This window comes from Theropithecus gelada, chromosome 7b (genome assembly GCF_003255815.1).
Source record: "Theropithecus gelada isolate Dixy chromosome 7b, Tgel_1.0, whole genome shotgun sequence".
Taxonomy (NCBI): domain Eukaryota; kingdom Metazoa; phylum Chordata; class Mammalia; order Primates; family Cercopithecidae; genus Theropithecus; species Theropithecus gelada.
Genome location: NC_037675.1, coordinates 50,634,623 through 50,662,325, shown reverse-complemented (window position 1 = coordinate 50,662,325; position 27,703 = coordinate 50,634,623). Strand labels below are relative to the sequence as shown.

Sequence of the window (27,703 nt, the reverse complement as noted above, 5' to 3'; positions counted from 1 at the left end):
AAAAAAAAAAAAAAAAAAAAAAAAAAAAAAAAAAAAAAGCCCAGGACCAGAAGAATTCACAGCCGAATTCTACCAGAGGTGCAGAGAGGAGCTGGTACCATTCCTTCTGAAACTATTCCAATCAACAGAAAAAGAGGGACTGCTCCCTAACTCATCTTATGAGGCCAGCATCATCCTGATTCCAAAACCTGGCAGAGACACAACAACAACAAAAAAATTCAGGCCAATATCCCTGATAAACATCAATGTGAAAATCCTCAATAAAATACTGGCAAACCGAATCTAGCAGCACATTAAAAAGCTTATCCACCATGATCAAGTTGGCTTCATCCCTCAGTTGCAAGGCTAGTTAAACATGCAAATCAATAAAATCCATCACATAAACAGCACATAACGACACATAAACAACATCACATAAACAGCACCAATGACAAAAACCACATGATTATCTCAATAGATGCAGAAAAGGCCTTAGATAAAATTCAACACCCTTCATGCTAAAAACATTCAATAAACTAGGGATTGATGAAATATATCTCAAAATAATAAGAGCTGTTTATGACAAACCCACAGCCAATATCATACTGAATAGGCAAAACCTGGAAGCATTCCCTTTGAAATCCAGCACAAGACAAGGATTCCCTCTCTTATCACTCCTATTCAACATAGTGTTGGAAGTTCCGGCCAGGGCAATCAGGCAAGAGAAAGAAATAAAGGGTATTCAAATAGGAAGAGGAAGTCAAATTATCTCTGTTTGCAGATGACATTATTTTGTATTTAGAAAACCCCATCGTCTCAGCCCCAAATCTTCTTAAACTGATAAGCAATTTCAGCGAAGTCTCAGGATACAAAATCAATGTGGAAAATTCACAAGCATTCCTACACACCAATAATAGACAAACAGAGAGCCAAATCATGAGTGAGCTCCCATTCACAACTGCTACTAAGAAAATAAAATACCTAGGAATACAACTTACAAGGGATGTGAAGGACCTCTTCAAGAACTGCAAACCACTGCTCAAGGAAATAAGAGAGGACACAAACAACTGGAAAAACATTCCATGCTTATGGCTAGGAAGAATTAATATCATGGAAATGGCCATACTGCCCAAAGTAATTTATAGATTCAATGCTATTCCTGTCAAGCTACCAGTGGCTTTCTTCACAGAATTGGAAAAAACTACTTTAAATATTATATGGAATCAAAAAAGAACCCATGTAGCCAAGACAATCCTAAGCCAAAAGAACAAAACTGGAGGCATCACACTACCTGACTTCAAACTATGCTACAAGGCTACAGTAACCAAAACAGCATGACACTGGTACCAAAACAGATTTATAGACCAAAGGAACAGAACAGAGGCCTCAGAAATAATATCACACATCTACAACAATCTGATCTTTGACAAACCTGACAAAAACAAGCAATGGGGAAAGGATTCCCTATTTAATGAATGGTGTTGGGAAAACAGACTAGCCACATACAGAAAATTGAAACTGGACCCCTTCGTTACACTTTATATAAAAATCAACTCAAGATGGATTAAAGATTTAAACGTAAGATCTAAACCCATAAAAACCCTTGAAGTAAACCTAGGCAATACCATTCAGGACATAGGCATGGGCAAAGACTTCATGTCTAAAACACCAAAAGCAATTGCAACAAAAGCCAAAATTGATAAATGGGATCTAATTAAACTAAAGAGCTTCTGCATAGCAAAAGAACTATCATCAGAGTGAACAGGCAACCTACAGAATGGGAGAAAATTTTTGCCATCTATCCACCTGACAAAGGGCTAATATCCAGAATCTACAAGGAGCTTAAATGTACAAGAAAAAAAGAAAAAAAAAACCCATCAAAAAGTCGGCAAAGGATATGAACAGACATTTTCAAAAGAAGACATTAATGTGGCCAACAAACATAAAAAGCTCATCATCACTGGTCATCAAAGAAATGCAAATCAAAACCACTATGAGATACCATCTCACACCAGTTAGAATGGCAATCATTAAAAGTCAGGAAACCGCAAATGCTGGAGAGGATGTGGAGAAAAAAGGAACGCTTTTACATTGTTGGTGGGAGTGTAAATTAGTTCAACCATTGTGGAAGGCAGTATGGCGATTCCTCAAGGATCTAGAACCTGAAATACCATTTGACCCAGCAATCCCATTACTGGGTATATACCCAAAGGATTATAAATCATTCTACTCTAAAGACACATGGACATGTATGTTTATTGCAGTACTGTTCACAATAGCAAAGACTTGGAACCAACCCAAATGCCCACCGATGTTGGACTGGATAAAGAAAATGTGGCACGTATGCACCATGGAATACTATGCAGCCATAAAATGAATGAGTTCATGTCCTTTGTAGAGACATGGATGAAGCTGGAAACCATCATTCTTAGCAAACTAACACAGGAATGGAAAACTAAACACCGCATGTTCTCACACATAAGTGGGAGATGAACAATGAGAATATATGGGCACAGGGAGGGGAACGTCACACACCATGGCCTATCAGGGGGTGAGGGGCAAGGGGTGGGATAGCATTAGGAGAAATACCTAATGTAGATGATGGGTTTATGGGTGCAGCAAACCACCATGGGACACATGTACCTATGTAACAAATCTATACGTTCTGCACATGTATCCCAGAACTTTAATAAAAAAAGTGCCCACTTTAATTCCTTTTCAGAATACAAACTTAAATAAACTGACAAATCAGTAGACTCACAGTTTTCTTTTCTTTTTTTTTTTGAGGCGGAGTCTTGCTCTGTTTCCTAGGATGGAGGGCAGTGTAGTGATCTTGGCTTACTGCAACCTCTGCCTCTCCCAGGTTCAAGCGATTCTCCTTCCTCAATCTCCTGAGTAGCTGGGATTTACAGGCAGGTGTCAACATACCCAGGTAATATTTTTTTGTATTTTTAGTAGAAACGGGGTTTCACTATGTTGACCAGGCTGGTCTCGAACTCCTGACCTCAAGTGATCTGCCTGGCTTGGCCTCCCAAAGCAGACTCACTATTGAAACTTGGGAGCAACAGCTTGCTTTGCAATGTGGAGCTGTAAGCAGTTCACCCTCCAGAGAGGGTTGAGGGTGACCTTGGAGAGGAAGACAGGGAGATCTTGAAGAAGTCCCTGAGGGGAAGTCACCTATGGCTGTGGGGATAGTAGATGTGAAGGGGGTGGGACTAAAGAAGAGAGGAGTTAGTGGTGTTGGAGGCTGGGTAGGGAGGGTTGTGAACCAGAGCTGCAGGAATAAAAGCCACAGTGGTAGAAAGATACGTGGTCACTGGGTGCGGTGGCTCATGCCTGTAATCCCAACACTTTGAGAGGCTGTGGTGGGCAGATCACTTGAAGCCAGGAGTTCAAGACCATCTTGGGCAACACGGCGAAACCCTGTCTCTAATAACAATACAAAAATAGCCTGTCATAGTGGCACAAGCCTGTGGTCCCAGCTACTCAGGAGGCTGAGGCATGAGTTTGGCTTGAACCTGGGAGGTGGAGGTTGCAGCGAGTAGAGACTGTGCCACTGCACTCCAACCTGGGTGGCAGAATCAGACTACATCTCAAAAAAGAAAAAAAAAAAAAAGATATGTGGTCAAATTAGAGAGGGAGAAGAGAACCCTCAGGATGAATTTCAAGGTATCTTAGTCATCAAAGATATATGAATATATGTGTATATATAATTTCCTAGGCCTTTTATATCAATGCTGTACATTTTATGAAAAGAGATAGACAACTTTGTGCAAATGATGGTTAAAGAGGCTCTTATGACTATAGTGGTTTTAAACATTTTTCAAAAGCACGAAGACAAATAGCATAAAGTCACTTTAAATCTTAGCATGCAGAATAAACAAGAGTTAACATTTTTAGGGTTGTTTTTCTAGAACTTCTGAGCTAATTTCTCCATAAACTGTTAATGAGTCCTTATTTAATTCCCACTTTTAAAAATGTAATTAGAAATTCTTTGCATTCTCTCCGCTTTCTCTTGGGTTTAAAAGTTCTTCTACCACAGAAAGAAGGATGAGAGAGGTGGCTGCTTCTTGTTTTTGGATGTACACACACAGTGGTAACTAGGTCATCTCTGGTTTTAACAGGCTTGCTGTTTACTTTGTCATGGAAAATGCAAGCAATAGCAACTTTTCTTCATTTTTTAGTCTAATTTAATCAAACACTATTGCCATTTCTTCCTACAGTTTATTCATTACTGTTCGTGTTTAAAAGTTAGATTTTGCAACTTTGAACCTAAGAAGTGAGTCGGTGTTTCCTGAGGTGCAGAAGGAGAAGGGGCCAGAGAGAGGAAAGAGGGAGGAGAAGTTATCCGAGAAACAACTTTGAAATGGAGATTTGCGTGCAGAAAGTTCATCGAGGTGTGCTCTTGGGTATAACTCCTGTGAGGGAATGAAGAAAGCAGGTTTGTGCAGAGGGAGAAGTTGAACTATGTAATTACAACAAAAGCCTCAGCCCAGTGCTGGAGCTAGAAAGCGCTTCTAGAAGTTTGTTTGTTTCTTTGTTTTTTTGAGGCAGGGTCTTGCTGTGTTGCCTAGGCTGGAGTGCAGTGGTGCAGTCATAGTTCATTGTAGCCTCAAACTCCTGGACTCAATTGATCTTCCCTTCTCAGCTTGCCAAGTAGATGGGACCACAGCTGTGTACCATCACACCCAGCTAAGTTTTAATTTTTATTTTTTTTGAGAGGCAGGGTCTTGCTATAATGTCCAGGCTGGTCTTGAACTCTTGGCCTCAAGTGATCCTCCCACCTCAGCTTCTTGAAGAGCAGGATTACAGGTGTGAACCGCCATGCCCCGCTGGAAGTATTCTTAGTAGAGGCAGGGGTTTGGCCTTTGTGTCTTTGCACTGACCAGTCATTAGATGGGAGCTGAAGGAGGAGTAAACTGGAAGCCAAGTAGCTCCTTCAGCTAAGAGCAATTTTTAGATATCCTGCTGTGAGCAAGCAAAATGCTTGTCACCTGCAAAAGTGAGCATCTTGGTTCAGGAGGGAATATCTAGATGGTGCACCAGAGCATGTCAGATTCCACCTGTTGTGCCCTTGGGTCCACTTCCTTGATATAATAAATTTATCCCTTCCAGGAATAGCTCTTCTAGGATTCTCTTTGGTTCCTTTTTTTTTTTTTTTTGAGAAACTTACAAGAGAAAGGTTAGTGACATGAACTACGTCCTCCACTACTGCAGCTGGTCTCAGTGATGCAAATGCTACTCATCATTTCCTCCTCTATGTTCCCTTCACCCCCAGCACTTCTGCTGTTCTAGGTGGTTTACCAGGTGGGGTGACCTGGACCTCTGGTCTGAACCTCTGGTCACCATTCCTTTCATATCTTATATCAGCTGCACTTGTTCATTTACCATCAAAGTTAGTCAAGAGAGTACCGAAACACCCTAGGGGACCACCTGGATGTCAGACATGTCCTTCCTTGTCTCTCTTGTCTAAGGACACCCCTCACTTGTTCCACTGATCAGGGCCAATTACTCCTGCCAGGATGATGTCCTTTCCTTACCTGCTAGTCTTTTGGCACAAGAAACCTGAAGAAGCTGAGTTGCAACTGTAGCCTAATGATTAATGTCATTTTTGCTGTGTCCTCTGGTACATGATTTTTCTTCTGAACCTGCAGGAGTCAAGGTTCCAGAGATAGGAAGTACAAATTTCATAAAGGGTGTGAATTTTCTGTGTTAACTTGGGTGGGCCACAGTGCCTGGATGTGTGGTCAAACATCTTTCTGGATATTTTTGTGAGCGTGTTTTTTTGATGAGATGAACATTTAAATGGTTAGACTTTGAGTAATCTGGTTGCCTTCCATAATGTGGGTGCACCTCACCAATCAGTTGAAGGCCTGAATAGAACAAAAGACAGACTTTCCCCCAGCAAGACAAAATTCAGCTGGTTTAGGTTGGGGTGCTCAGAGGCTCCCACTTGGCCTTCCACATTTTGGAAGTACTTAACCCTGAGGCCAAGAAACCAATGTGGGAATTCTGCCTCCTCTTCTTCTTTCTTCTTCTTTCTTCTTCTTTCTTCTTCTTCTTTCTTCTTCTTCTTCTTCTTCTTCTTCTCCTTCTCCTTCTCCTTCTCCTTCTCCTTCTCCTTCTCCTTCTTCTCCTTCTTCTTCTTCTTCTTCTTTCTTCTTCTTCCTCCTCCTCCTCCTCCTCCTTCTCCTTCTTCTTCTTCTCCTCCTTCTCCTTCTTCTTCTTCTTCCTCCTCCTCATCCTCCTCCTCGTCCTCCTCCTCTTCGTCGTCCTCCTCCTTCCTCATCCTCTTCCTTCCTCGTCCTCCTCCTTCCTCGTCCTCCTCCTTCCTCTTCCTCTTCTTCTTTCTTCTTCTTTCTCTTCCTCCTTCTTCTTCTTCTCCTTCTTCTTCTTATTCCTCTTCTTCTTTCTTCTTCTTCTCCTCATCCTCCTCCTCGTCCTCCTCCCCCTCCTCCTTCTCCTTCTCCTTCTCCTTCTCCTTCTCCTTCTCCTTCTCCTCCTCCTTCTTCTTCTTCTTCTTCTTCTTCTTCTTCTTCTTCTTCTTCTTCTTCTTCTTCTTCTTCTTCTTCTTCTTCTTCTTCTTCTTCTTCTTCTTCTTCTCATCATCATCATTTTTGAGACAGGGTCTTGCTCTGTCACTCCCGCTGGTGTACAGTGGTGCTATCATAGCTCACTGCAGCTTCGATCTCCCAGGCTCAAGCAATCCTCCTTCCTCAGCCTCCCAAGTAGCAGGGACTACACATGCATACTATCATGTCCCTAATTTTCGTATTTCTTTGTAGACAGATTTTACCACATTTCCCAGGCTGATCTCAAGCTCCTGGGCTGGCCTTGGCTTCTCAAAGTGCTGGGATTACAGGCGAGAGCCACTGCGCCTGACCTATGTTGGTACTTTGGTAGGACTGAGGAAATTACCATTAGGTGGGTTCTTGAACCTAATGTATTCATCATTAGGTAGACCTGGAATAGAAGTGGGGTCAATACAACATTTCACTGGGGCCCAGTATGACTTGGAGCCTATGTCTAGTAGGACTCAAAATGTCCTGGTATTTCCCTTTCTCCAATGTATGGTTACCCTAATATATGATCATAGGTCCACTTGGCAAATGATCTGGGTAATCATATACATAATCATACTATATACAATTGCCTTGGTGTTTCAGGGTCTTTTCTCCTGAAGACCCAGTCTCTCCTTCAGTCAATGAGTTTCTGTGTTTGAAAAACAGACTCAGATCCAGAAATTGAAATTGAAAAGCGATCATAATGTTTTTATTAGAGTAGCTTCTCTCGTCCTCTTGATGATTCCTTCTTGCTTTTCTCCCCTGACTTCATAGCAAATATGTCTATTAGCTGCTTATCTATCTTGTGCACAGGCGCAAGGACTCTGTGTTCTGTGAACCATCTCCCATTGCTCTCCATAGATGAAGCTCCTCTGGATCTCACTCTGACCATGCCACCTGCATTGCTTCTGATTAAGCGTCAAGTGTACCTCCTGGTCTTGATTGTTTGGGGATTCTATCATCCTCTTTGTCATTAGGGAGCCACGTTACATGATGGTATATCTTTCTGCTACCCCTGGCTTATGAAGGACAGCCATCATTGTGCTTCTCCACAATGCTGGTTCTTTTCTCACCAGCATTTTTAATCCTCTCCTTACTGCTTTAAATAGAGCGTTCTTCTGGTGCTCAAGCAGAATATACTTGGCTGACAAGTTACTGGCCTTAGTGGTATATCCACTCCAGCATGTCCATTTCTTTGAGTCTTTTGATCCATTTGTCTATCATCTATCATGGCAATTCTAACATTTCTGTGAGTCAGCAGTTTTTCTAAGCATCCAGGAGCTAGCTCAGCATGTTTGTCTCATATCCTTGGATCCTTGAAAGGGTGTTAAATCCTATATCCTTTATACAGATTTATGTTTTATTCCCCAGTCTTTTCCAATAAAGCTCCCTTTGGATCCAGCCCCATATATCTGCTCCTGGCCCCTGCTGGTAAATGTTGACTATGTCCTGTAGTTCCTTCAGGGAGTGATGCCTTTCCCTATAACAGGCCCACTATTTTCTGGATGGGATATATATATATACGTGTATGTATATGTGTGTGTATATATATATTTTTTTGTTTTGTTTTGTTTTTTGTTTTGTTTTTTTTTAGATAGGAACTCACTTTGTCACCCATGCTCTGGAGTGCAGTGGTGTGATGATCTTGGCTCACTGCAACTCTGCAACTTCCGCCTCCCAGGCTCAAGTGATCCTCTTGTCTCAGCACCCCCAAGTAGTTGAGACTACAGGTGTGAGCCGCTACACCTAGTTAATTTTTGTATTTTTTTTGTAGAGAGGGGGTTTTGCCATGTTGCTCAGGCTGGTTTCAAACCCCCGAGCTCAAAAGATCGGCCTACCTCAGCCTTCCAAAGTGCTAGGATTACAGGCTTGAAGTACCACACCCAGCATAGATGAGCTATATTTTGACTTGATTACTGGTCTTAGTTACTGACTAGGAAGGAAGGTGCCAGGGTGAATCGTGAGTGGGGTTCATATTGTCCTGCAAGGTAGTGGCCTCTCTACTTCCCTTATTTGCAAGAAATGGGGAAGTTCTAACCTTCAACATGGGATAGTAGGACACTTCTGGAGGGGAATTTGGGGTTCCAAGGTTTTAAAGTACATCAGCTTAGATGTCTAGATCCCAAGTTTTAGGACTCTCCCCAGCCAGAACTCTCGGCACAGTAGACCTTGCAAGGTTGAGAATTCAACCTTGTCTTGAGCTCTTCTAACCTTGTAATTAACTTCTGAACCCAATTCTCAGCTTTTCTACTCTTTGGCTGCAGGATATAACAACGTTTTCATATGTTATCAGTTAGATCCTTTGATTTTCATAATTCACCTGGAATTGGTGATTAATTACCCTCAGCTTTTCACTGTCTTTCTCTACTCATTGATAGCACTCAGCAATAGCCATCTGATTCCATTGCCCTTATAATTACTACTTCTCAAATGCCTGAGATATAGTAGACTTGTGAGTGCATTCCTTTCTGCCACTGTCTCCTCCTGGTTCACTACCAGTGAAAATTTAAGCAAGTTAACCAACCCCTACCACTACCAAAGACCAGGGACTTCAGTAACGCATCTGCCACCAGTGATGGGGTCTTTATGGCCGGCCAGTTAGCAGGTGGGCCAGCTTAAAGATCCCATTTTCAGGTTCTGTGTTTTTTTTTTTTTTTTTTTTTTTTTTTTTGAGATGGAGTCTTGCTCTGTCGCCCAGGCTGGAGTGCAGTGGAGCAATGTTGGCTTACTGCAAGCTCCGCCTCTTGGGTTCACGCCATTCTCCTGCCTCAGCCTCCTGAGTAGCTGGGACTACAGGCGCTCGCAAACGTGCCCAGCTAACTTTTTGTATATTTAGTAGAGATGGGATTTCACCGTGTTAGCCAGGATAGTCTTGATCTCCTGACCTCATGATCCACCCATCTTGGCCTCCCAAAGTGCTGGGATTACAGGCGTGAGCCACCGCGCCCGGCCTCAGGTTCTATTTTTTTCCATTGCCCCTGACATCAAGTGTCCTAGGTCAGGTACGCACAAAGTTCATTGGAGAATGATGTTGGGAAGAACACTTTTGAAAAAATGAAGGAAGCAGATTTGGGCAGAGGGAGAAGATGAGAGACAACACAGTCACAGCAAAACCTCAGCCATCCCCATGAGGAACTCTGGCATTGGATGTCCCTTCAAAGTAGTTACAAACTGAAGCAAAGGAGTCAATCCAATGCTTGCCTGCATCAACTAACCATTGGATATGGACCACTCTCAGGGAGAATGTGTAACCTTGGACAGAACAGTTTCCTTGGGCCAAGTGCAATATCCAGGTAGGAACTCAGCTATGAGTCATCTGCAAATCACTTCTGGAAGCTGAGGGAATTACTATCTTGATCTTGAAGAGAAAACTGGGCAACACATCACAGCATCTACTATAGTTGTGGTCTGAGATCACTACTTGGATGCCTAATAGCGTCACAGGCTTAACATATCCAAAGCATGGCTCTTATTATTATTATTTTTCTCTCTGAGTCTGCTTATCAGTCTTTGTAAATACTATTATAAAGGATTTGTGAGGATCAGACCATAGCTTTTGGTTTGTTTCTTTCTTGCCTAAACCCCCACATGATGTCAGCAAGTCCTTCCAGTTATAACTTAAAAAGTATGTTTTGAGTCCACCACTTCTCTGTACCTTTACTGCTACTACCCTAGTAAGCCACCATCATCTCTTGCCTATAGCATTGCAAGTGTCTTTTAATCAAAGTCCATGTTTCTATTCTTGCTTTCTACAATTTATTTTCTAAATGGCAACCACACTCTTAAAGATGCAAATCAGACCATGTCACACTTTTACTTACCTCTTTCATGATTTTACATTGCACTTAGAAAAAAATCTAAACTCTTTACCATGGTTTTACAAGGCCCAATATTATCTGATAGTTCCATATCTCTCTGACCTCATCTTCTCCTTTCCACCATAGTAGTCACTATTATGGCTGCCTAATAGTCATTTCCTCCCCTTTTCCCAACATAATTTTGATTTTTTTTTCAGAGCACCAATATTCCCAAATAATGGAGCTATAGTAATCTAAGCCAGTCATGACTGTACTTTCCTTGCCTAATTCATTGCTGGATGGGTGGGTGGGGAGTGTTTATTAACTACTTCAGGCCTATAACACCAAATAAAATTCTGCAAGAGGCTTTCTGAGAATCTTTAAAAAATCTTTTGTTGAAAGGAGATGATGTGGCTGTCACTGGCTCTTCTCCATTCCTTCTGCCATGAATGTAGACATGCTGCTGAAACCGCCACAGACATCTTGTGACCATGAAGAAAAGACCTAGGGAATCACAGAGATTTTGATTCAAATGATTGAGCCTCAAAAGCAGTCTCTTAGTTCTGTCCCTGAAACACTCAGCTTTTTCCCACCTCCAGGCCAGGCCATGCACTTGCTTTCCCTCTGCCTGGAACTCTTTTCTCTCGTATCTTTGTATAACTGGCTCCTCCAGGTCTCAACTCACCTCAAAGAGGTTCTTTCTGACCATCCAATTTCAAGTAGCACCCACCTCCATCTCTTGTCCTGGCACTCTATCATAGTATACACATTTAAAAATAGCACTTAGCATTTTGTGAAAATGCCTTATGGAATGTGTGATTACTTTTTTATAAGCTGTCTCTCCAGTAGAATGTAAGTTTTATGAGAGTTGGGATGTTATTTGCCTTGTTCAATGAAATTATCTCCAACACCTAGACTAGGGTCTGGCTTACAGTAGGTGCTAATGAATGTTGTTGAATACATGAATAAATGTCATCAAATTCTAGCTGCATTTGGCCCTTTCTCTTAATTTCTCTGATTTTTACAGTTTTTTGATTTTTTAAATAGGGATCAAGTAATACCATTTAGATGCACCATGAAATGCTATGAATGGCAAATGAGACAATGTTTGTGGAGGTGCATGAGATTGCAGAAAGCATTGATGGTGCAAGCTCTGAGATTGTGGAGTGATAACAGCTCTCTCTCATTTTTGAGTATCTATGCTGTAATGCTGTAGGCATTGCAAATTTCTTTCTTTTATTAGACTCTTGTATATGCAGAAGAGAGTTATGAGCCTAGGAACCTGAGAAAGTAAAATCAAATGACTTGATTGCAGTGTTTATTGCAGAAGGCACCTGGGAGCACTCTGGTTGCTGTGTCTGAATGTGGCATAACTTGGTCTGGGGACTGCAGAGTGAATGAGTTTGAATTTAGTGTACCAAGGGTAAAGTCAACATATAGGCAGTTGCTAGCAGAGTGGAATGATAAAAGCATGATTATCTGAGGAAAGTGACTGGGGATTCAAAAATCAGAATAATCATGATAATAAAGTCATAAATTGGGCTTTATCAAAGGAAGGGAAAAAGCAGAAGGAAGCATGAGGGAAATATGTCATTTAGTTGGTAGAGACAAGTGTATGGAGGTATTTTTGGCTGCTGTTTACAGAGGTGATGATGGGGGGAAATTATATTAAGGAAACTAGGGAAGTTATTTCTTGAAAATTTAAAACATAAAAGTAGACTAGGCAACATCTCTCTACATTGTTCCCAACAATATTTAAGAGCCTAATAAGGAGAACAGAAATGTGATTATTACCCAGGTATGAACAGGTGGAAATTCCAAGATAGAAGAAGTCAACATAAAGTAATAAAAATGAGGTTCTACTCCAACAGTGGTCTTCACTTATTGGAGAGGTGATGTTTCACAGTGGAAAGAGGACTAGACTTGGACTCAGAGGAACTGATTTTCTAGACATTCATTTGCTAGACAATATTGATTAGATATCTTCCATGTCTAGACATTCTTGGGTGCTGAGAATACCATGTAGTCTCTGCCCTTAGAGAGTAACTCTACAGGGCATTGTGGGCAAGTTGGTAAGCAATTTTAGCAGAATGTGATAATACTGGAGTAAAGGAAGAACAGGGTGCTTTGAGAACACAGAATCCAGCCTGGTGTGTGTGTGTGTGTGTGGGTGGGGGGTGGGTACAGCGCTGGACTGGGAAAATGCACTGGAGGAAGTGATATCTAGGCTGAGACTGGAAACATGCCAAGCTGGTTTGTGCCACAGGGCCTTTGCACCACCTGTTTCCTCTGCCCGGAATGCTGTTCCCTTTGCTCTCTGATATTTAGTTTAAATATTACCTCCTCAGAGTGGTTATTCCTGACTAACTAATGTAGGGAAGCCTGATAGAAAAGCTTTAACAAATCACTCTTAGTGTTTTTAGAATATTTATCATCATCAGGTGTTTTCTGGTATTTTTATTGTTTGTCTCTCCATTAGAATATTTTCTTCATGAGAGCTTGGACTTTTGTTCCTTGCTGTATCCTCAGTCTTCAGAACAGTTCCTGGCTCAGAAGAGATGTTCAACAGACATTTGTTGAATAAGCAATCAAACAAATAAATACTAATAACAGTTGAGGAAGGCAAAACGGGGACCAAAGGGGAGAGTAGAAAAATGTTCTTTCCGTCAGAGAAACCAATGGTTGTTGTGGGTTCTACAAGATTCCCATGCCTCCTCAGGATTTGTCGGAGAAAGCGACTCACTGCTCCTCACCGGGGCCTTGTTGCCTGTGTAAGGAGTTTCCTCTTCCACACTGATGGGCTTTTATTTCAATCTGATCCTATTCTGCTGCATTTTAACTTTCTGTTGGCACCCTCCTCTGTATTCCAGCTTTGCTACAGGTATTTTAGTTTTTAGATATCCTTGGTTCTTCTAATGGAGTTTAGAGGTCAATCTGTGGGCTCAAGCTACCATCTTGAATCTGAAAATCTGAAGGAAAATACTACTCTTAGTTAAGGTTTGAACCCAAGTCACTTTTCCCCATAGATCTTCTGAAAAAGAAACATACGCAAGTTACCTTAAGCCAAGCAGAACTAGGAAGGAAAATTTGCTGTAAAAGCAGTAAATGCAACTAACACAAAATAAAGTATTTTAGAGTAAGTACATCAGGATTTTCCTTTTATGACTGAGGTTCCCCTGAGGGTAATTAAGTCTAAAAGGGTGCTCGGATAAGGTCCTTTAATATTGCCACCACCATAGAGCTGGCCTGTGGTGACTGGCACTAAGCTCTCCTTCAGACCCTGAGGAGTTTTTTGTTCAATATGCTAGGAACTGCAGTACAATAAGGTAAGGGAGAAGCTGTTCGTGGAAGGATCTCATGGGGCAGCTGCACCTCAGTGGACTCATCATGCTCTAGAATTAGATTTTTAGGTTCATAAAAGTAATTTTATTGTTCTTTTGTTGGGTGGTAGTCAAACCTCCATGTTTCTGATTTATCCACTTCAATGTGCTGCTGTATTTTGTTCTACCCAGGGCATTCTCTTCTGTGAAGAAGGTTTCCTTAGGACACCAAATGCTTAATACACATAAAAATAGAGTAGAATATAAATTCAATTAAAAATAAATTTGAATGGAGGAATGAATAAGATTTTAAGAAAAGCTATGTCAACTTTGAAAAGAAGAGCAAAGTTGGAGGGAGTTTGTCTGATCAGAAGTTAAAGCATATTACAATGCTGTAATAATAAAAACAGCAAGGTTCTTGTGTAAGAATAGAGAAGTACACCTAATGGAACAGGACAGAGAGTTCTAAGAAGATTGAGATATATATGGAGGCTAGGCTTTTGAGAAAGTGGCATAAAAAAAAAAGTAGGGGAAAGAAAGGTGTGAAGAAGTTTCAAATTCCTCCTTTTTTCCTCTGTCCACTTTCTGTTTGAAATTCTCTGCTTTGTTCTTTTTCAATCCTCCGTCTCATGCAGTGGGAAAGGTGGGCCCATGCCCAGGAAGAGGAGCCTCACCCTACTTCCCTGCTGCAGGAGGCCTACAGGAAGTGAAGCAAAGGAAGAAGGGTCAGGTAACTGGGGCCTATTTCTGACCTAGGCAGTCTAATCCAGAGTTACAGGAGACTAGAGAGGGATTTATGGATAAAACCATAATTAATTCAACCCAAATGTAATTGAGTAGCCTATGCTTTTGTCCCATACCCTTTCTGAGGCATGTATTTCCATAAAAAGCTCTAATGTAATATTCAAATAATCAGACAACAAGGTAGGTTTGCTGAAGGCTTTAAAAGGAGACAGGAAAGAGGATTCATATGGCTTAAAAATTCTCCATTAGACCTCTCTGTTCTAAGGAGATGTTGCAAAGGATCATGCATACTGGGATAAAAAGAATTTATGTTCATTATTGCAGTCAACCCACAGCCTGCCTTCTGACCATCAGTGATTCACATTCCTCCAACATGCAAAATATTCCCAACTCAGGACTTACTTTGTCTCAATTCTTTTTTTATTCCCACTTCATATCCAGAATCTTTCCATTACCCTGACCACCTCAGCTCCCTTCACAGTTTACACACCTTTCTCAGAAAAGCCCAAGAAAGCTACTTGAAAGGCAGAAGACAATTGCCTATAGTTAGTACTTTATTTTTCCTTTGCCTAGAATTTACTCTATGGGCATATTATCCTTTCTTTGGGAAAATTATAGATGGCTCATGCCAAACTTATGGACCTCAGATCCTGGCTAGCACTTCTTGGGAAGGCAGTTATCATTATTTTCAGTTATAAAGAGCGGTGTTGCTCCCTTCCTAGATTTTGGGGCATGACTCCTCTTTTGGGCTTTTATGTTACCCTGTGCATTCTTTGTAGATTATTTCTAGTGTTAATTATCTTCAATAGTAGTTCTTCTGTCACTTCTGGACAGAATGGGCTTATTGTTTGAAACTCTGGTACAAGAATAGACTAGGATAATGACTTTTTCTTGCTTCATGAACTTTAAAATATTCATTTCATATTGTTTGATGGAGATGGCAGATACTCTTCCTTTTGTATGCTTAAGACAGAAAACAAATTTCAGCAGAGAGCAGAAAAATCCTTTATTTGGAAAGTAAAGGAATGAGTGAGATAAGCTGTTTTTTTTTTTTTTATGCCAAATCTTATTACCTGGTTAAAATAATGCTGGTGTCTTTTATGTACATCAAATGGATCTACTTCTATGCAGGAAGCCTCCACCCCAGTCCTGTCCCTTCTTTGCTTGGCTGTCACTAACGTAGGAGTCATTGTTAATACGCTACACTAGTTCTTGAAAATAATGTGTAAGAACTAGGGGTGAGATGGAGAGAAGCTTGATAATTTGTGGGTCCACAACTGGGGGTGAGAAGGGTGAAAATCAGAAGCAGCTTTGAGGAAGTGACCACTCCCTCCCTACCCCAGGCTAGCTCCCAGGCAGGACTGGTCTATTTAATGTTGATTCTCCAGCCCCCATTCTTTCCCTTTGTAATCCAGCCTGAGACCTAACCAGTAAAAAACTCGTTTGGTTAAATAAAAACCTGTTAAAAACATGCAATCAACTCTTGAAAGCATAAGTAATGTTCTCACAGAGTTAATCTCTTTCTCCTCTATGCTTCTGTAATAGTTACCTCTTGCTGTATAACAAACCACCCCAAATTTAATAGTCTAAAACAACCATCGTTTTATTTGCTTATGATTCTGTGTCAGAAGTTGGGGCTAGTATCAGACAGGTGGTCTGCTGGTCTCACTTGGGGTCACCCATGTATCTTTAGTTATCTGCATTGGCTTAAGTTGGGCTGGCTCATCTCTGTTGCATGTGAGCTTATCCTCCAGCAGGCTAGCTTGAGCTTCCCCACATGGTAGCATCACCTTCCAAGAGGGTGAGAGAAGAATCTGCAAGGCCTCTTGATGTCATGGCTCGGATGTCTTGCAATGCCATTTCTGTTGCATTCTGTGGGTCCGAGTAACTCACAGGCCAGCCAAAATTTAAGGGGTGGCAAAATAAGAGGAGCTACAAGGAGGAGCTTGATAAGAGGAGCTACAAGGTCTCATTCCATAGGATGCATGCCTATAGGGATGGGAGGAATTATTGATGCCATCTTTGCAAATAATCCACCACAGCATCTATAGCACATGCATGGCTTTGTCCCTAAGCTTTAGAGAGAGGAAATCTTACTTGATATGCCGTGCCACAGGCACTAGGCCTTTCACAAAGCAAATGTTTGATAGTCATTAGTTACATTGATTCACATGTCGAAGAAGGGTGGAGTTACCATGAGTCTCATAGGAAGCCAAAATGTGGGTATCTGGACATCAAGTCAAATCAGGGGGCTTGGAATAGGTTCAGAGGCTAAAGGTATAAGGCGTATTGGGGCATCTTCTGAGATAGCAACTTCTAAATGCCCATGGAGAGCTGGGAGGATCTGGCAGGAGTAAGGGTCAGGGTTGAAGCTGGGAATGAGGAAATGTGAGTAGTGGGATTCAGTGAAAAAGCTTCAGAAGGTGGTTCAGGATCTGGGATGGGTTGATAGGCTCCTTTGGCAGAGGGCTTCGTGATCCAAAGACTTAGGAATTAAAAAGACAGGTCATATGGCCCCCTGGTAAAATAGGACCAGGAGGCTGGGCATGGTGGCTCATGCCTATAATCCCAGCACTTCTGGAGGTTGAGGTGGGCGGATCACGAGGTCAGGAGTTTGAGACCAGGCTGGCCAATATGGTGAAACCCCGTCTCTACTAAAAATACAAAAATGAGCCAGCCATGGTGGTGGGCGCCTGTAGTCCCAGCTACTCGGGAGGCTGAGGCAGAAGAATCACTTGAACCTGGGAGGAGGAGGTTGCAGTGAGCTGAGATTGCGTCACTGCACTCCAGCCTGGGTGACAGAGTGAGACTCCATCTCAAAAAAAAAAACAAAAAACAAAAACCAATAAATAGAACCAGGATAATCACAATAGCTATTTATGTTCAAAAGAGAAAAGAGAATAACAGGAATCACATAGCACTTACCAGTCCACAGCAGTTCTGAAATCTAAATAGACACATGCTGCCACAGAGCTTTGCCTTTGGGATCAGAGCTAGGTTCTATTTCCTGGGAGTGGCTCCCTAGTCCATTGTTCTTCATGTCTCTTAGTGTCACTTCCTAAGATGCCCTTGATTTCCATAAAAATGGCTAGTATTTGCAGCTGAGTAACCTTTTCAGCCTGTTTCTCATAGAAAGCTGGGAGCCCAGAGGCCTCTCTTTATTTTTGGGGGTCTCAAGTCTATTTTAGTCCAAGTTGACATAACTTTCATTAGCACAACTCTCCTGAAATCTCTGTGGGTTTCTATAAGGGTCTGTTTCAGATCTACTCCATTTAATGAAAGTTCCATGTACAATTCTGAGACAAGCCTCTCTTTTATTTTGGGAGTCATGTCAGGCTGCTGTGGAACAATTATTTTAATACAAGCACTTTGCATAGCTGAGAGGACCCATTAATCACTGCCTGAAATCTTACAAATGGGCTTGCAGGGGCATCTTGATTTGATCTTTATCTTGAGGCTGTTTTAATACTTTGAGGATCTTTTACTGGCTTAAGAGACTGGAAATGAGACATTGTCTAATTTTATTGTTTTATTGTCCCATCCAGTACGTTCTGGCTCCTCTATATACCTCTAAATTCTGCTTGAAACCAAACAGTTCTACTAATTCATCCATCTCTTCTCTTACCATATCATAATCAGCTAAAATAAGCCAATTGACACTCAGTACCTGCAAATCATCCTACCAAGATCTGCAATTTCATTAGTTCATTAGAACTATCTTCCTAGTTTACCATATGTGATAGTTTTGCCAATTATTTCTTTATTACATAATGTGGGATTCATTTTCCAGCCTGCTAGAGCAGATTCTTCATTGCATTTCCAGCCTCTGCTAACTATTTATTTGCCAGTTTTTAGACTTGGCTAAAATTTTCTTTGCTGCTTCTCCAGGCTCTGCTTGCTACCTGGTCTTAGAGTCAGTGCTACTTGTTTTAGATTTCATTATACGTTAGAACAAATTTCTTTCTCAGCTGTATTTTTCTTTATCACAAAACACCCGCAAACCTTGTGGCTTAAAACAATAAACATTTATTATTTTTCATAATCCTTTGGTAAGTTGGGTAGTTTTTCTGATTTGGGTTGGTGAGCTGGGCTGAAAGGTGTAGGATGGACTCACTCACATATCTGGAAGTTGCCTAGATGTCTATGGAGTGATGGAGATGACTAAATGTCTGTCATCATTTGTGGGCCAGCTTGAGTTTCTTACATTGAGATGATTGTAGGTTCCTAAAAGGCAGCATAGAAAGGCAAGCACTTTGTGTTTCTGCTTGTATCATGTTTGCTATCGCCCCATTGCTCAAACAAGTCAAATGGCAAAGCCCAGAGTCGATGTGCATTGAGACTACCTGAGGGCATGGAGTCTCAATGCACTCCATTGAGTGCATAGGAAGGAGAACTAGTGCAGCCAGTTTTACAAACAATCTACCACCCTTTTAGAATTTTAATTTCTGCTCAGTATTAATTCCATTCCACAGATAAAAGTTCCTAAGCAGTAGCAAATCATGTTCTGTGCTTATATTTTCTAGCACTTCCCAAATTAGTGTGTACATACAGTATTCATGAACAGTAAAGGGAAATTTCTTCTTTTTTTCTCTTTTGTTAAACTTTTGTTAAACCCAGAGTTATGTAACATTAATAATAAATTTCTTCTCTTATTTTTTTTCCTTTGTGCAAATTAATGGTGTACATGAGATATTTTTTTTTTTTTTTTTTTCTGAGACGGAGTCTCGCTCTGTCGCCCAGGCGGGAGTGCAGTGGCCGGATCTCAGCTCACTGCAAGCTCCGCCTCCCGGGTTTACGCCATTCTCCTGCCTCAGCCTCCCGAGTAGCTGGGACTACAGGCGCCCGCCACCTCGCCCGGCTAGTTTTTTGTATTTTTTAGTAGAGACGGGGTTTCACCGTGCTAGCCAGGATGGTCTCGATCTCCTGACCTCGTGATCCGCCCGTCTCGGCCTCCCAAAGTGCTGGGATTACAGGCTTGAGCCACCGCGCCCGGCCATGAGATATTTTTTACATGTATCTAATGTGTAACAATTAAGTCAGGATATTTAGGATGTCTGTCACACAAATACAGTGCATTTTTAAAAGTATAGGCACTCTGCTATCAAAAATTTAACTTATTCTTTTATCTTACTATATGTTTTCACCCTTTAACACACTTCTCTTCATTCTCCTCCTCCTTTGTACTCACCCTTCTCAGTCTCTGTTATCTGTTTTTCCACTCTCTACCTAGATATATGCAATTATTTTTAGTTCCTATATGTAAGTGTGAACATGTGATATTTGTCTTTTGTGCCTGGCTTATTTCACTTAAGACGATAACCTCCAGCTTCATCCACGTTGCTCCAAGTGACACAATTTCATTGCTTTTTATGGCTGTATAGTATTCCGTGGTGTGTATATACCACATTTAAAAAATGCAGTCCACCATTGATGGGCACTTAGGTCGATTCCATGTCTTTGCTATTGTGAATAGTACTGTAATAAACATATGAGTGCAGGTATATCTTTGATATATTGATTTCTTTTCATTTGGATAAATATCCAGCAGTGGGATTGGTGGATTGAATGGTCATTCTGTTTTTAGTTTTTTGAGAAATCTCCATATTGTTTTCCATAGTGGCTGTACATTCCCACCAACAGTGTTTAAGTGTTACTGAGGAACACAAATGGAGCTGGAGGCCATTATCCTAAGTGAATTGATGTAGGAACAGAAAACCAAATACTGCATGTTCTCACTTATAAGTGGGGGCTAACGATTGGGAACTCATGGACATAAAAATGGCAACAATAGACACTGGGGACTAATAGAAGGAAGGGAGGGAGAAGGGAAAGTGTTTGAAAACTAACTGTTGGGTACTATGCTCACTATCTGGGTGATGGGAACATTCATATTCCAAACCTCAGTGTCACACAATATACCCAGGTAACAAACTTGCACATGTACACGCTGAATCTGAAATAAAAGTTGAAATTACACTAAAAAGAGTTGCCTTTTCTCTGCATCCTTGCCAACATCTTTCTTTGTCTTTTTAATAATAGCCATTTTCTTATGATTAGTGATGTTGAGCATATTTTCATATATGTGTTGGCCATTTGTATGTCTTCTTTTGAGAAATGTCTATTGATGTTCTTTGCCTACTTGTTAATGAAATTTTTTTTTCTGTTGAGTTGTTTGAGTTCCTCGTATATTCTAGCTATTAGTCCCCTGTCAGATGAATAGCTTGCACATATTTTTCCCATTCAACAGGAACAAAGGGAATTTTTCCATCCATACTGGCAAGGAAATAAGCCTTATATGATAAAAGAATGTTTCTTTCCTAAATTTTTGGTAAAGATCATATTTGTGAGAAATTGTGCATACTTCTATTTCTTTTATACAAGTGTAGGCTTTTGGTTCTTTGAAAGCATTTAATATGAAAATACTTTTTTGTCTGCAATGGTAAAAAAAAGTTTTACATTTACTGTTTTATGGTATTAACAGTAATAGGTCTGACTACTTAAATAACAGGTCTGACTACTTAAGAAACCCAAAACAACTTCCAACTTTTAAATTGATCCACTAAGAATCTTAGAGAAGAAACTCATAGTGGTGATGTCTAAGTGAAAAGAAAAAATAGAAAGGAAAAAAAAAAAAGAAAGAAAAAAAGCAGAGGGCAATGTGGTTGAAGAGAAATGAAAAACAGTAAGTACACAGTACCACAAAAAATATGGTCTGAAGGGCCGGGCGCGGTGGCTCAAGCCTGTAATCCCAGCACTTTGGGAGGCCGAGACGGGCGGATCACGAGGTCAGGAGATCAAGACCATCCTGGCTAACACGGTGAAACCCCGTCTCTACTAAAAATACAAAAAACTAGCCGGGCGAGGTGGCGGGCGCCTGTAGTCCCAGCTACTCGGGAGGCTGAGGCAGGAGAATGGCGTAAACCCAGGAGGCGAAGCTTGCAGTGAGCTGAGATCCGGCCACTGCACTCCAGCCTGGGCGACAGAGCGAGACTCCGCCTCAAAAAAAAAAAAAAAAAAAAAAAAAAAAAAAAGAAGAAAAAAAAAATATGGTCTGGAGAGGAGGTAAATTAAAAGAGCTATTTTAAAAATGGGCCTTAGGCTGGCAGGTTAATTGGAAAGAAAAAAGGGAATTGAAAAGAGATTTCAGTTTGTGATGAAGATGTTTTTTAATGGAGGAATTAGAAAATGCCATGTTAGATAGAAGACATTTGCTTCCATCTCTTCTAAGGGTCTTCTACTCTAGAACTGTAGAGAGAAAGATGAAAATTGCTAGGGTCTGTATGTCCATGTCCACACGTTGAAATTGAATCCACAATATGATGGTATTAGAAGGTAGGCCTTTTGGAGATGATTAGGTCATGAGGGCAGAACTCTCACAATGGAGATTAATGATCTTATAAAAGAGTTCTCAAAGAGTGGCCTTGCCTTTTGTACCTTGTGAGGACACAGCTAGAAGACTCTGTTTATGAACCAGAAAGTGTGCCCTCACCAGACACCAGATCTGTCAGCGATTTTATCTTAGACTTCCCAGCCTCTAGAACTTTAAGAAATAAATTTCTGTTGTTTATAAGCCATCCAGCCTATGGTATTTTGTTATAGAAGACTAAATGGACTACTATAGTAGGACAAGAATAAAGGTGCATTAGTCATCATTCTGATGGTAGTGGTAGTCTGTCTGGAGTGGCTGCTGTGAAGACGCCAGTTGAAGCAGGGGAAGCACAGCTGGGGCTGTGCATTCCATGGAGCCAGCAGGGGCTGCAACAGGTGGGAGCCCGACCCCCTGCCTAGTTAGTGGGGCAGGAACTCTATGCTCTTGGTGGTAGCTTCAGCCACCCAGCTGTGACTATGGACCTGGGCATCCCTGGGCTCCTGGGGGCCTAGGAAGCCCCTTGACCCTGCTGGCTTGAAAATGCCTGCTTCTACTGCTTGGCCTCTCCCTGCTCCCATTGCCCACTCTGGGGCAGAGAAAATCTGTGGCCGAGCCAGTGTGCTGTCATGACCTGGCCAGGTGTGCATGTACTTGGGGTTGTACTGACACACCAGCCCCCTGCCACCTTGGCCACCTCTGGACTTTGGGTGCCAATGAGCACAGGAGGGTAGCTGAGGAGGGGCTGAGGTTGGCTTGGTTTGGGCCTACAGACACAAACAGCCTGGGTACTGTGGAGGACATGTTGATGGTGCCAGGAGGAAGACAGGTTCCTGGGTGGAAAAGGTCAGGTTTCTGGTGAAGCCTCACCTTCAAGCCAGGGACAGCTTGAAGTCTGGGTGTTGGGCTGTCAGTTCTGGGTGGAGTCTGTGACCCAGAGTGAGAACTTATAGTGCTATTTTCAGGCCTGCCCATGGCCACCCTTGGACCTATCAGCACGCATTTCCTCACTTCTGAGCCCATAAAAACCCCAGACCCAGCAAGACTCACATAGACATTGGGACTACCAGCTATGGGAAAGAGCTACCCACCACAGGTCTCCTCTGCACTGACAGCCGGATACTCACTGGGATGACCTGCCTGCAGAAAGGAGTTACCCACCTTGGGTCTCCTGAGAGCTGTTTTGTGACCCAGTGGAGCTCCTCTCTGTCTTGCTCACCCTCCAGTTGTTTGTGTATCTCATTCTTCCTGGATGCAAGACAAGAACTCAGGACCCACTGAAAGGTGGGACTGAAATAGTTTTAACACAAATAGGGCCAAAACATGTTCCCCATTTACCATATTGTGGGCAATGAGAAGAAAAGAGCTGTGGCCCTTTGGGGAGCTCAGCCCCAGGGTCTCCCTGAGCCAGGGCTGGGACAACCTCTTTAGGAACTTGCAGTTTCTGGTGTCTCTAAGTTTCTGGGTGCCACTGTGTTTCCTGGCTCCCACAGGGGAAGCTGCTTGTAGTACACCTGGTCCAGCCACAGCCTTGCACAGAGCCAGTACCTGTGCTGGCACTTAGAGCTGCCCATTCCGCCGCAGCCAGCATGCCTGGCTGTGAGCAGTGACTGGATGCTGTGCTCACTCACACACCCTTCACCACTCTGCACCTGGCTCACTCTTGGCACGCATGGGATTTGGGTCAGTAGTGCAAGCTGAGTGCAGCCTGCTGGGCCAAGTGGGCGGAATGAACCCAGTGGGCACAAGCAAAATGCAAGCAGAGGTGCTGCTGGCCACAGAGGTTTCCAGCTAGTGAACTGACAACTAAGGACCATGTGACAATACCACTCTTGGTTTTCTATAACAATAAATTATAAAGGCTGGATATAGCAGAAGAAAGCACATGACAGGCTGATTTGAACATTTTGGCACTACTCACAAACCAACAGGGAAAAGACATGCAATGGCAGCATCAGCAGTAGAGCCAGCAGGTTGGGTGGTGGGGAAATGACTGCAAGGCAGGTGAACACATTATATTCAGAATCAGCTTATGCTTAAATGGGAGTTGACATATTTCAAACCAAATAACTACTCTGGAAGCCAAGCTAACTCTTGGGCTTGAAGAAATTAGGAGATAAAAAGAGTAGAATTAAGAGTTCCCTTTTAAAGGTGCTTTAGGAGTGAATAATACTTCAAAAATAGTAGCTTAAGTGTTTCAGTGTCACTAATGTACAAATTTGAAAGTGCCTTGAAAAATAGGAAATAATTATGGAGCCCATTAGAATTTTACAGTGGTTGTGGGAAAAATAGTAGAAATAACCTCTTCAGATTTAATGAGGGAGTACATTTAAAGGCAAGTTTAGATACATTGAGCATGCATTTATGACAGAGGACTATTTCATTTAATTACCCTGTTCATGTAGAGTATTTGTGCCTCATATGTAAAATGAATACAGGTAGGCTATGCAGGTTATTTCCTTTTATAGGATGTTAAAGAAAATTGGAGTACAATAATAATGAGAATTTTAAAAGAAAAACTTATAAAATAGAATGGAGTTTGGAATTTTTATAATTAAAAAATTATATAAGAATTTATGCATATTATAAAAGACTTGGAAATTAGGAGAAAAACCATCAATAGTCCCAAGACCTTAATCACAATCACTTTTATTATTTTGGTGTGTTTTCTTTCTTATATTAAAGTGCATTTAAAAACATAGTTTTAGTTGTAGTCAATGCATGTTTTTTCAATTGGCTTTTGTCATTCAACATTTCATTATAAATATAAAAAACAAGAATTATAATTTAAAAATGTTTAACATCCTTCATTTCTTTAATGAGTATCCAAATTTTTTACCCAACTTTCCATGGCACACAAAAATGTGAGGCTGGTATACAATAAATGCCAAGCTCCAAATTGGAAGATCAGACACTTGCTGGTTGTTTACTGGTTATTTACTGTATACCTATTTCACTGGTCATGTTTGCTAACAGAACCTTGATTGTATCCAGGTGTTTTTTTTCTCTACATGATTCAGGTGAGGTGCTCTATTTGTGGTTTGAGGGTTAATTCTTCCTCTGCCAGTAAGACGTGAAGGTGGGAAGTCTTCCCTTGCTTTTAAGAAGACAATGGATGAGATGGTTCTTTTGCACCATGTCCAGGTTCTTGCTTGTTGATGGGAGAACCAGTTTATAAAAAGAACCTAGGATTATACTAATAAGCCACTAAATGAACTAACTCGGAAACCTCTGGACTTCTTTTCTGTTTAGGCACATCTCCACCCCTGCAGTAGACTCCTGCCTGGATATCCAGGTGTTTTCATACATCCCTGAAATCTAAGTGGGGGTTCCCAAACCTCAACTCTTGTCTTCTATGCACCCACAGGCCCAACACCACATAGAAGCTGCCAAGGCTTGGGGACTTGCATCTTCTGAAGCAATGGCTGGAGCTGTACCTTGGTCCCTTTTAGCCATGGCTGGAGCTAGAGCAGCTGGGATGCAGGGCACCAAATTTCAAGGCTGCACAAAGCAGCAGAGCCCTGGGCCTGGCCCATGAAACCATTTTCCCCTCCTAGGCTTCCAGGCCTTTGATGGAAAGGGCTACTGTGAAGATCTCTGAAATGCCTTGGGGACATTTTCCTCATTGTCTTAGGGATTAACACTCATTTCCTTGTTACTAATGCAAATTTCTGCAGCCAGCTTGAATTTCTCCCCAGAAAATGGTTACTTTTCTACCTCATGGTCAGGCTGCAAATATTCAAAAGTTTTATGCTCTGCTTCACTTTTAAATAAAAGTTCCAAGTTTCAGATAATGTCTTTGTGAATACATATGGCTGAATGCTTTCTGAATTGGCCAGGTCACCTCTTGAATGCTTTGCTGCTTAGAAATTTCTTCCACTAGATACCCTAAATCATCTCTCTTAAGTTCAATATTCCACAGATCTCTAGGACAGGGGCAAAATGACACCAGTCTCTTTGCTAAAGCATAGCAAGAGTCACCTTTACTCCAATTCCCAATAAGTTCCTCATCTCCATCTGAGACCACCTCATCCTGGACTTCATTGTTCATATCACTATCAGCATTTTGGTCAAAACCATTCAACACATTTCTAGGAAGTTTCAAACTTTCCCACATCTTCTTGTCTTTTTCTGAGCCCTCCAAACGGTTCCAGCCTCTGGCCTATTACCCAGTTCCAAAGTTGATTCCACATTTTCAGTTTATAGCATTACCCTCCTCTGCCAGTACCAATTCTCTGTATTAGCCCATTTCATACTGCTATCAAGAACTGCCTGAGACCGGAAAACTTATAAAGAAAGGTGGTTTAATTGACTCACAGTTCTGCATGGCTGGGGAGGCCTCAGGAAACTTACAATTATGGTGGAAGGCAAAGGGGAAACATAGCACATCTTACATGGTGTCAGGAGAGAGAGAGTGGGCAGTGGAAACTGCCACTTTTAAACCATCAGATCTCATGAGAACTCCCTCACTATGATGAGAACAGCATGGGAGAAACTGCTTTCATGATCCAATCACCTCTCACCAAGTCCCTCCCTCGACAGGTGGGGATTACAATTTAAGATAAGATTTGGGTGGGGACACAGAACCAAACCATATTAAATGGGGGCTCAGCAGGATGACTGAATTAATTGTGGGCAAGATAAGCATACATTTTCTCTGTGTTTCAAAATTAAACCATGAGTTAAATTGTACTTTTTCTCTACCTCAACACAGTTTTCCTAACTAGGTTTGATAAGGGTGGCACAATAGTAGGTTGATGTTATATTTTATTATTTAGTTTAATGGCCCCCAATTATTTTATATTTAGGTTAATATAAAGAAAACTATGACAAACATCTTTGGGTCTACAGATTTTTTTTCTTTTTCGGTTATTTCTTGAATTAGATTTCTGCAATACATTTGCTGGTTCCAATGAAATGTTCATTTTGTTTGTATGCTAAATTACTCTCTATAAAAGGTGATTCTAATTTACATGGCACTAGTGTATCCATTTTCATTTCACTTCTCCTTCTCCTCAACTTAATATTGTTAAATACTTTTTCTAGTATAATGAATGAAAAACATTCTGTATTATTTTAATTAATATTTCTTAGATTATTTGGTCAATGGACTGTTTCTGAACATGTTTACTTGCCATCTATAATGATTATTTGATATTTGATGGTTACAATTTATTATTTTTTATATATGGTATAAAAATCTCTTCAGAAAGTCAAAATGGAAATATTTGTTTATTACAAAGTAAACTAGTTCAATAGATTCAGCACTCAGTACTCTGTGCCTGTTGGAGGAGATTGAGAATGGAAAATGGAGGGAGCTGTTCCGAAGCACATGGCATCTGTCTCTTTAGGAGTGCTCACTGGAGCAAGCCCCATCCATAAGCCCTAGAAAGTGTTTGTCCTGTTCTGCACTGGTAGGCTGCCATCTTATTTTCACTGCAAGCTTCCTGGCCACAACCTATACAAAAAAAATTTTACAACTAACACACAGTATAACCTCCCACCCTGGAAAACTGTCCAACAGCCAATACTGTAAAATTTCACTGTTGTGGTCTCTTTTTCTTTGCTTGTTCACCCTCAGTGACGTGTCCCAGCAGGCATGATCTCCTCATTTGACCTGCTCCTTGGGTAGTTCAAGCTCCTCCCTTCTCATTCCATCGCACCACACCACACTGTGGGTGCAGTTGCTGTAGCATCTTCCAGGATGTCACCATCATCCTTTGAAGTCAGCTTCTGAGAAGCCAACAGAAGAGCCAGGGGATGACTCAGAGCTCTCCCTAACTCTGCCATCCTTCCCAAATTTCCACACATAGCAGGTGTTGCCACTTATCTCAGCAACCTTCAGTTCAGTCTCATTGGACATCGTCAAGAAAAGTGAAGCTGCTGTCAATGCTCATCACCTGGGGAACCTGTCTCAGTTGCTCCTGGAATAGA

At 41.5% G+C, this 27,703-nt stretch overlaps 1 pseudogene; it reads right to left on the bottom strand.

The window, feature by feature from the left end:
- Positions 1–15,593, bottom strand: part of LOC112628392 — a 38,765-nt pseudogene extending 23,172 nt beyond the window's left edge.
- Between the last annotated feature and the right edge of the window lie 12,110 nt (positions 15,594–27,703).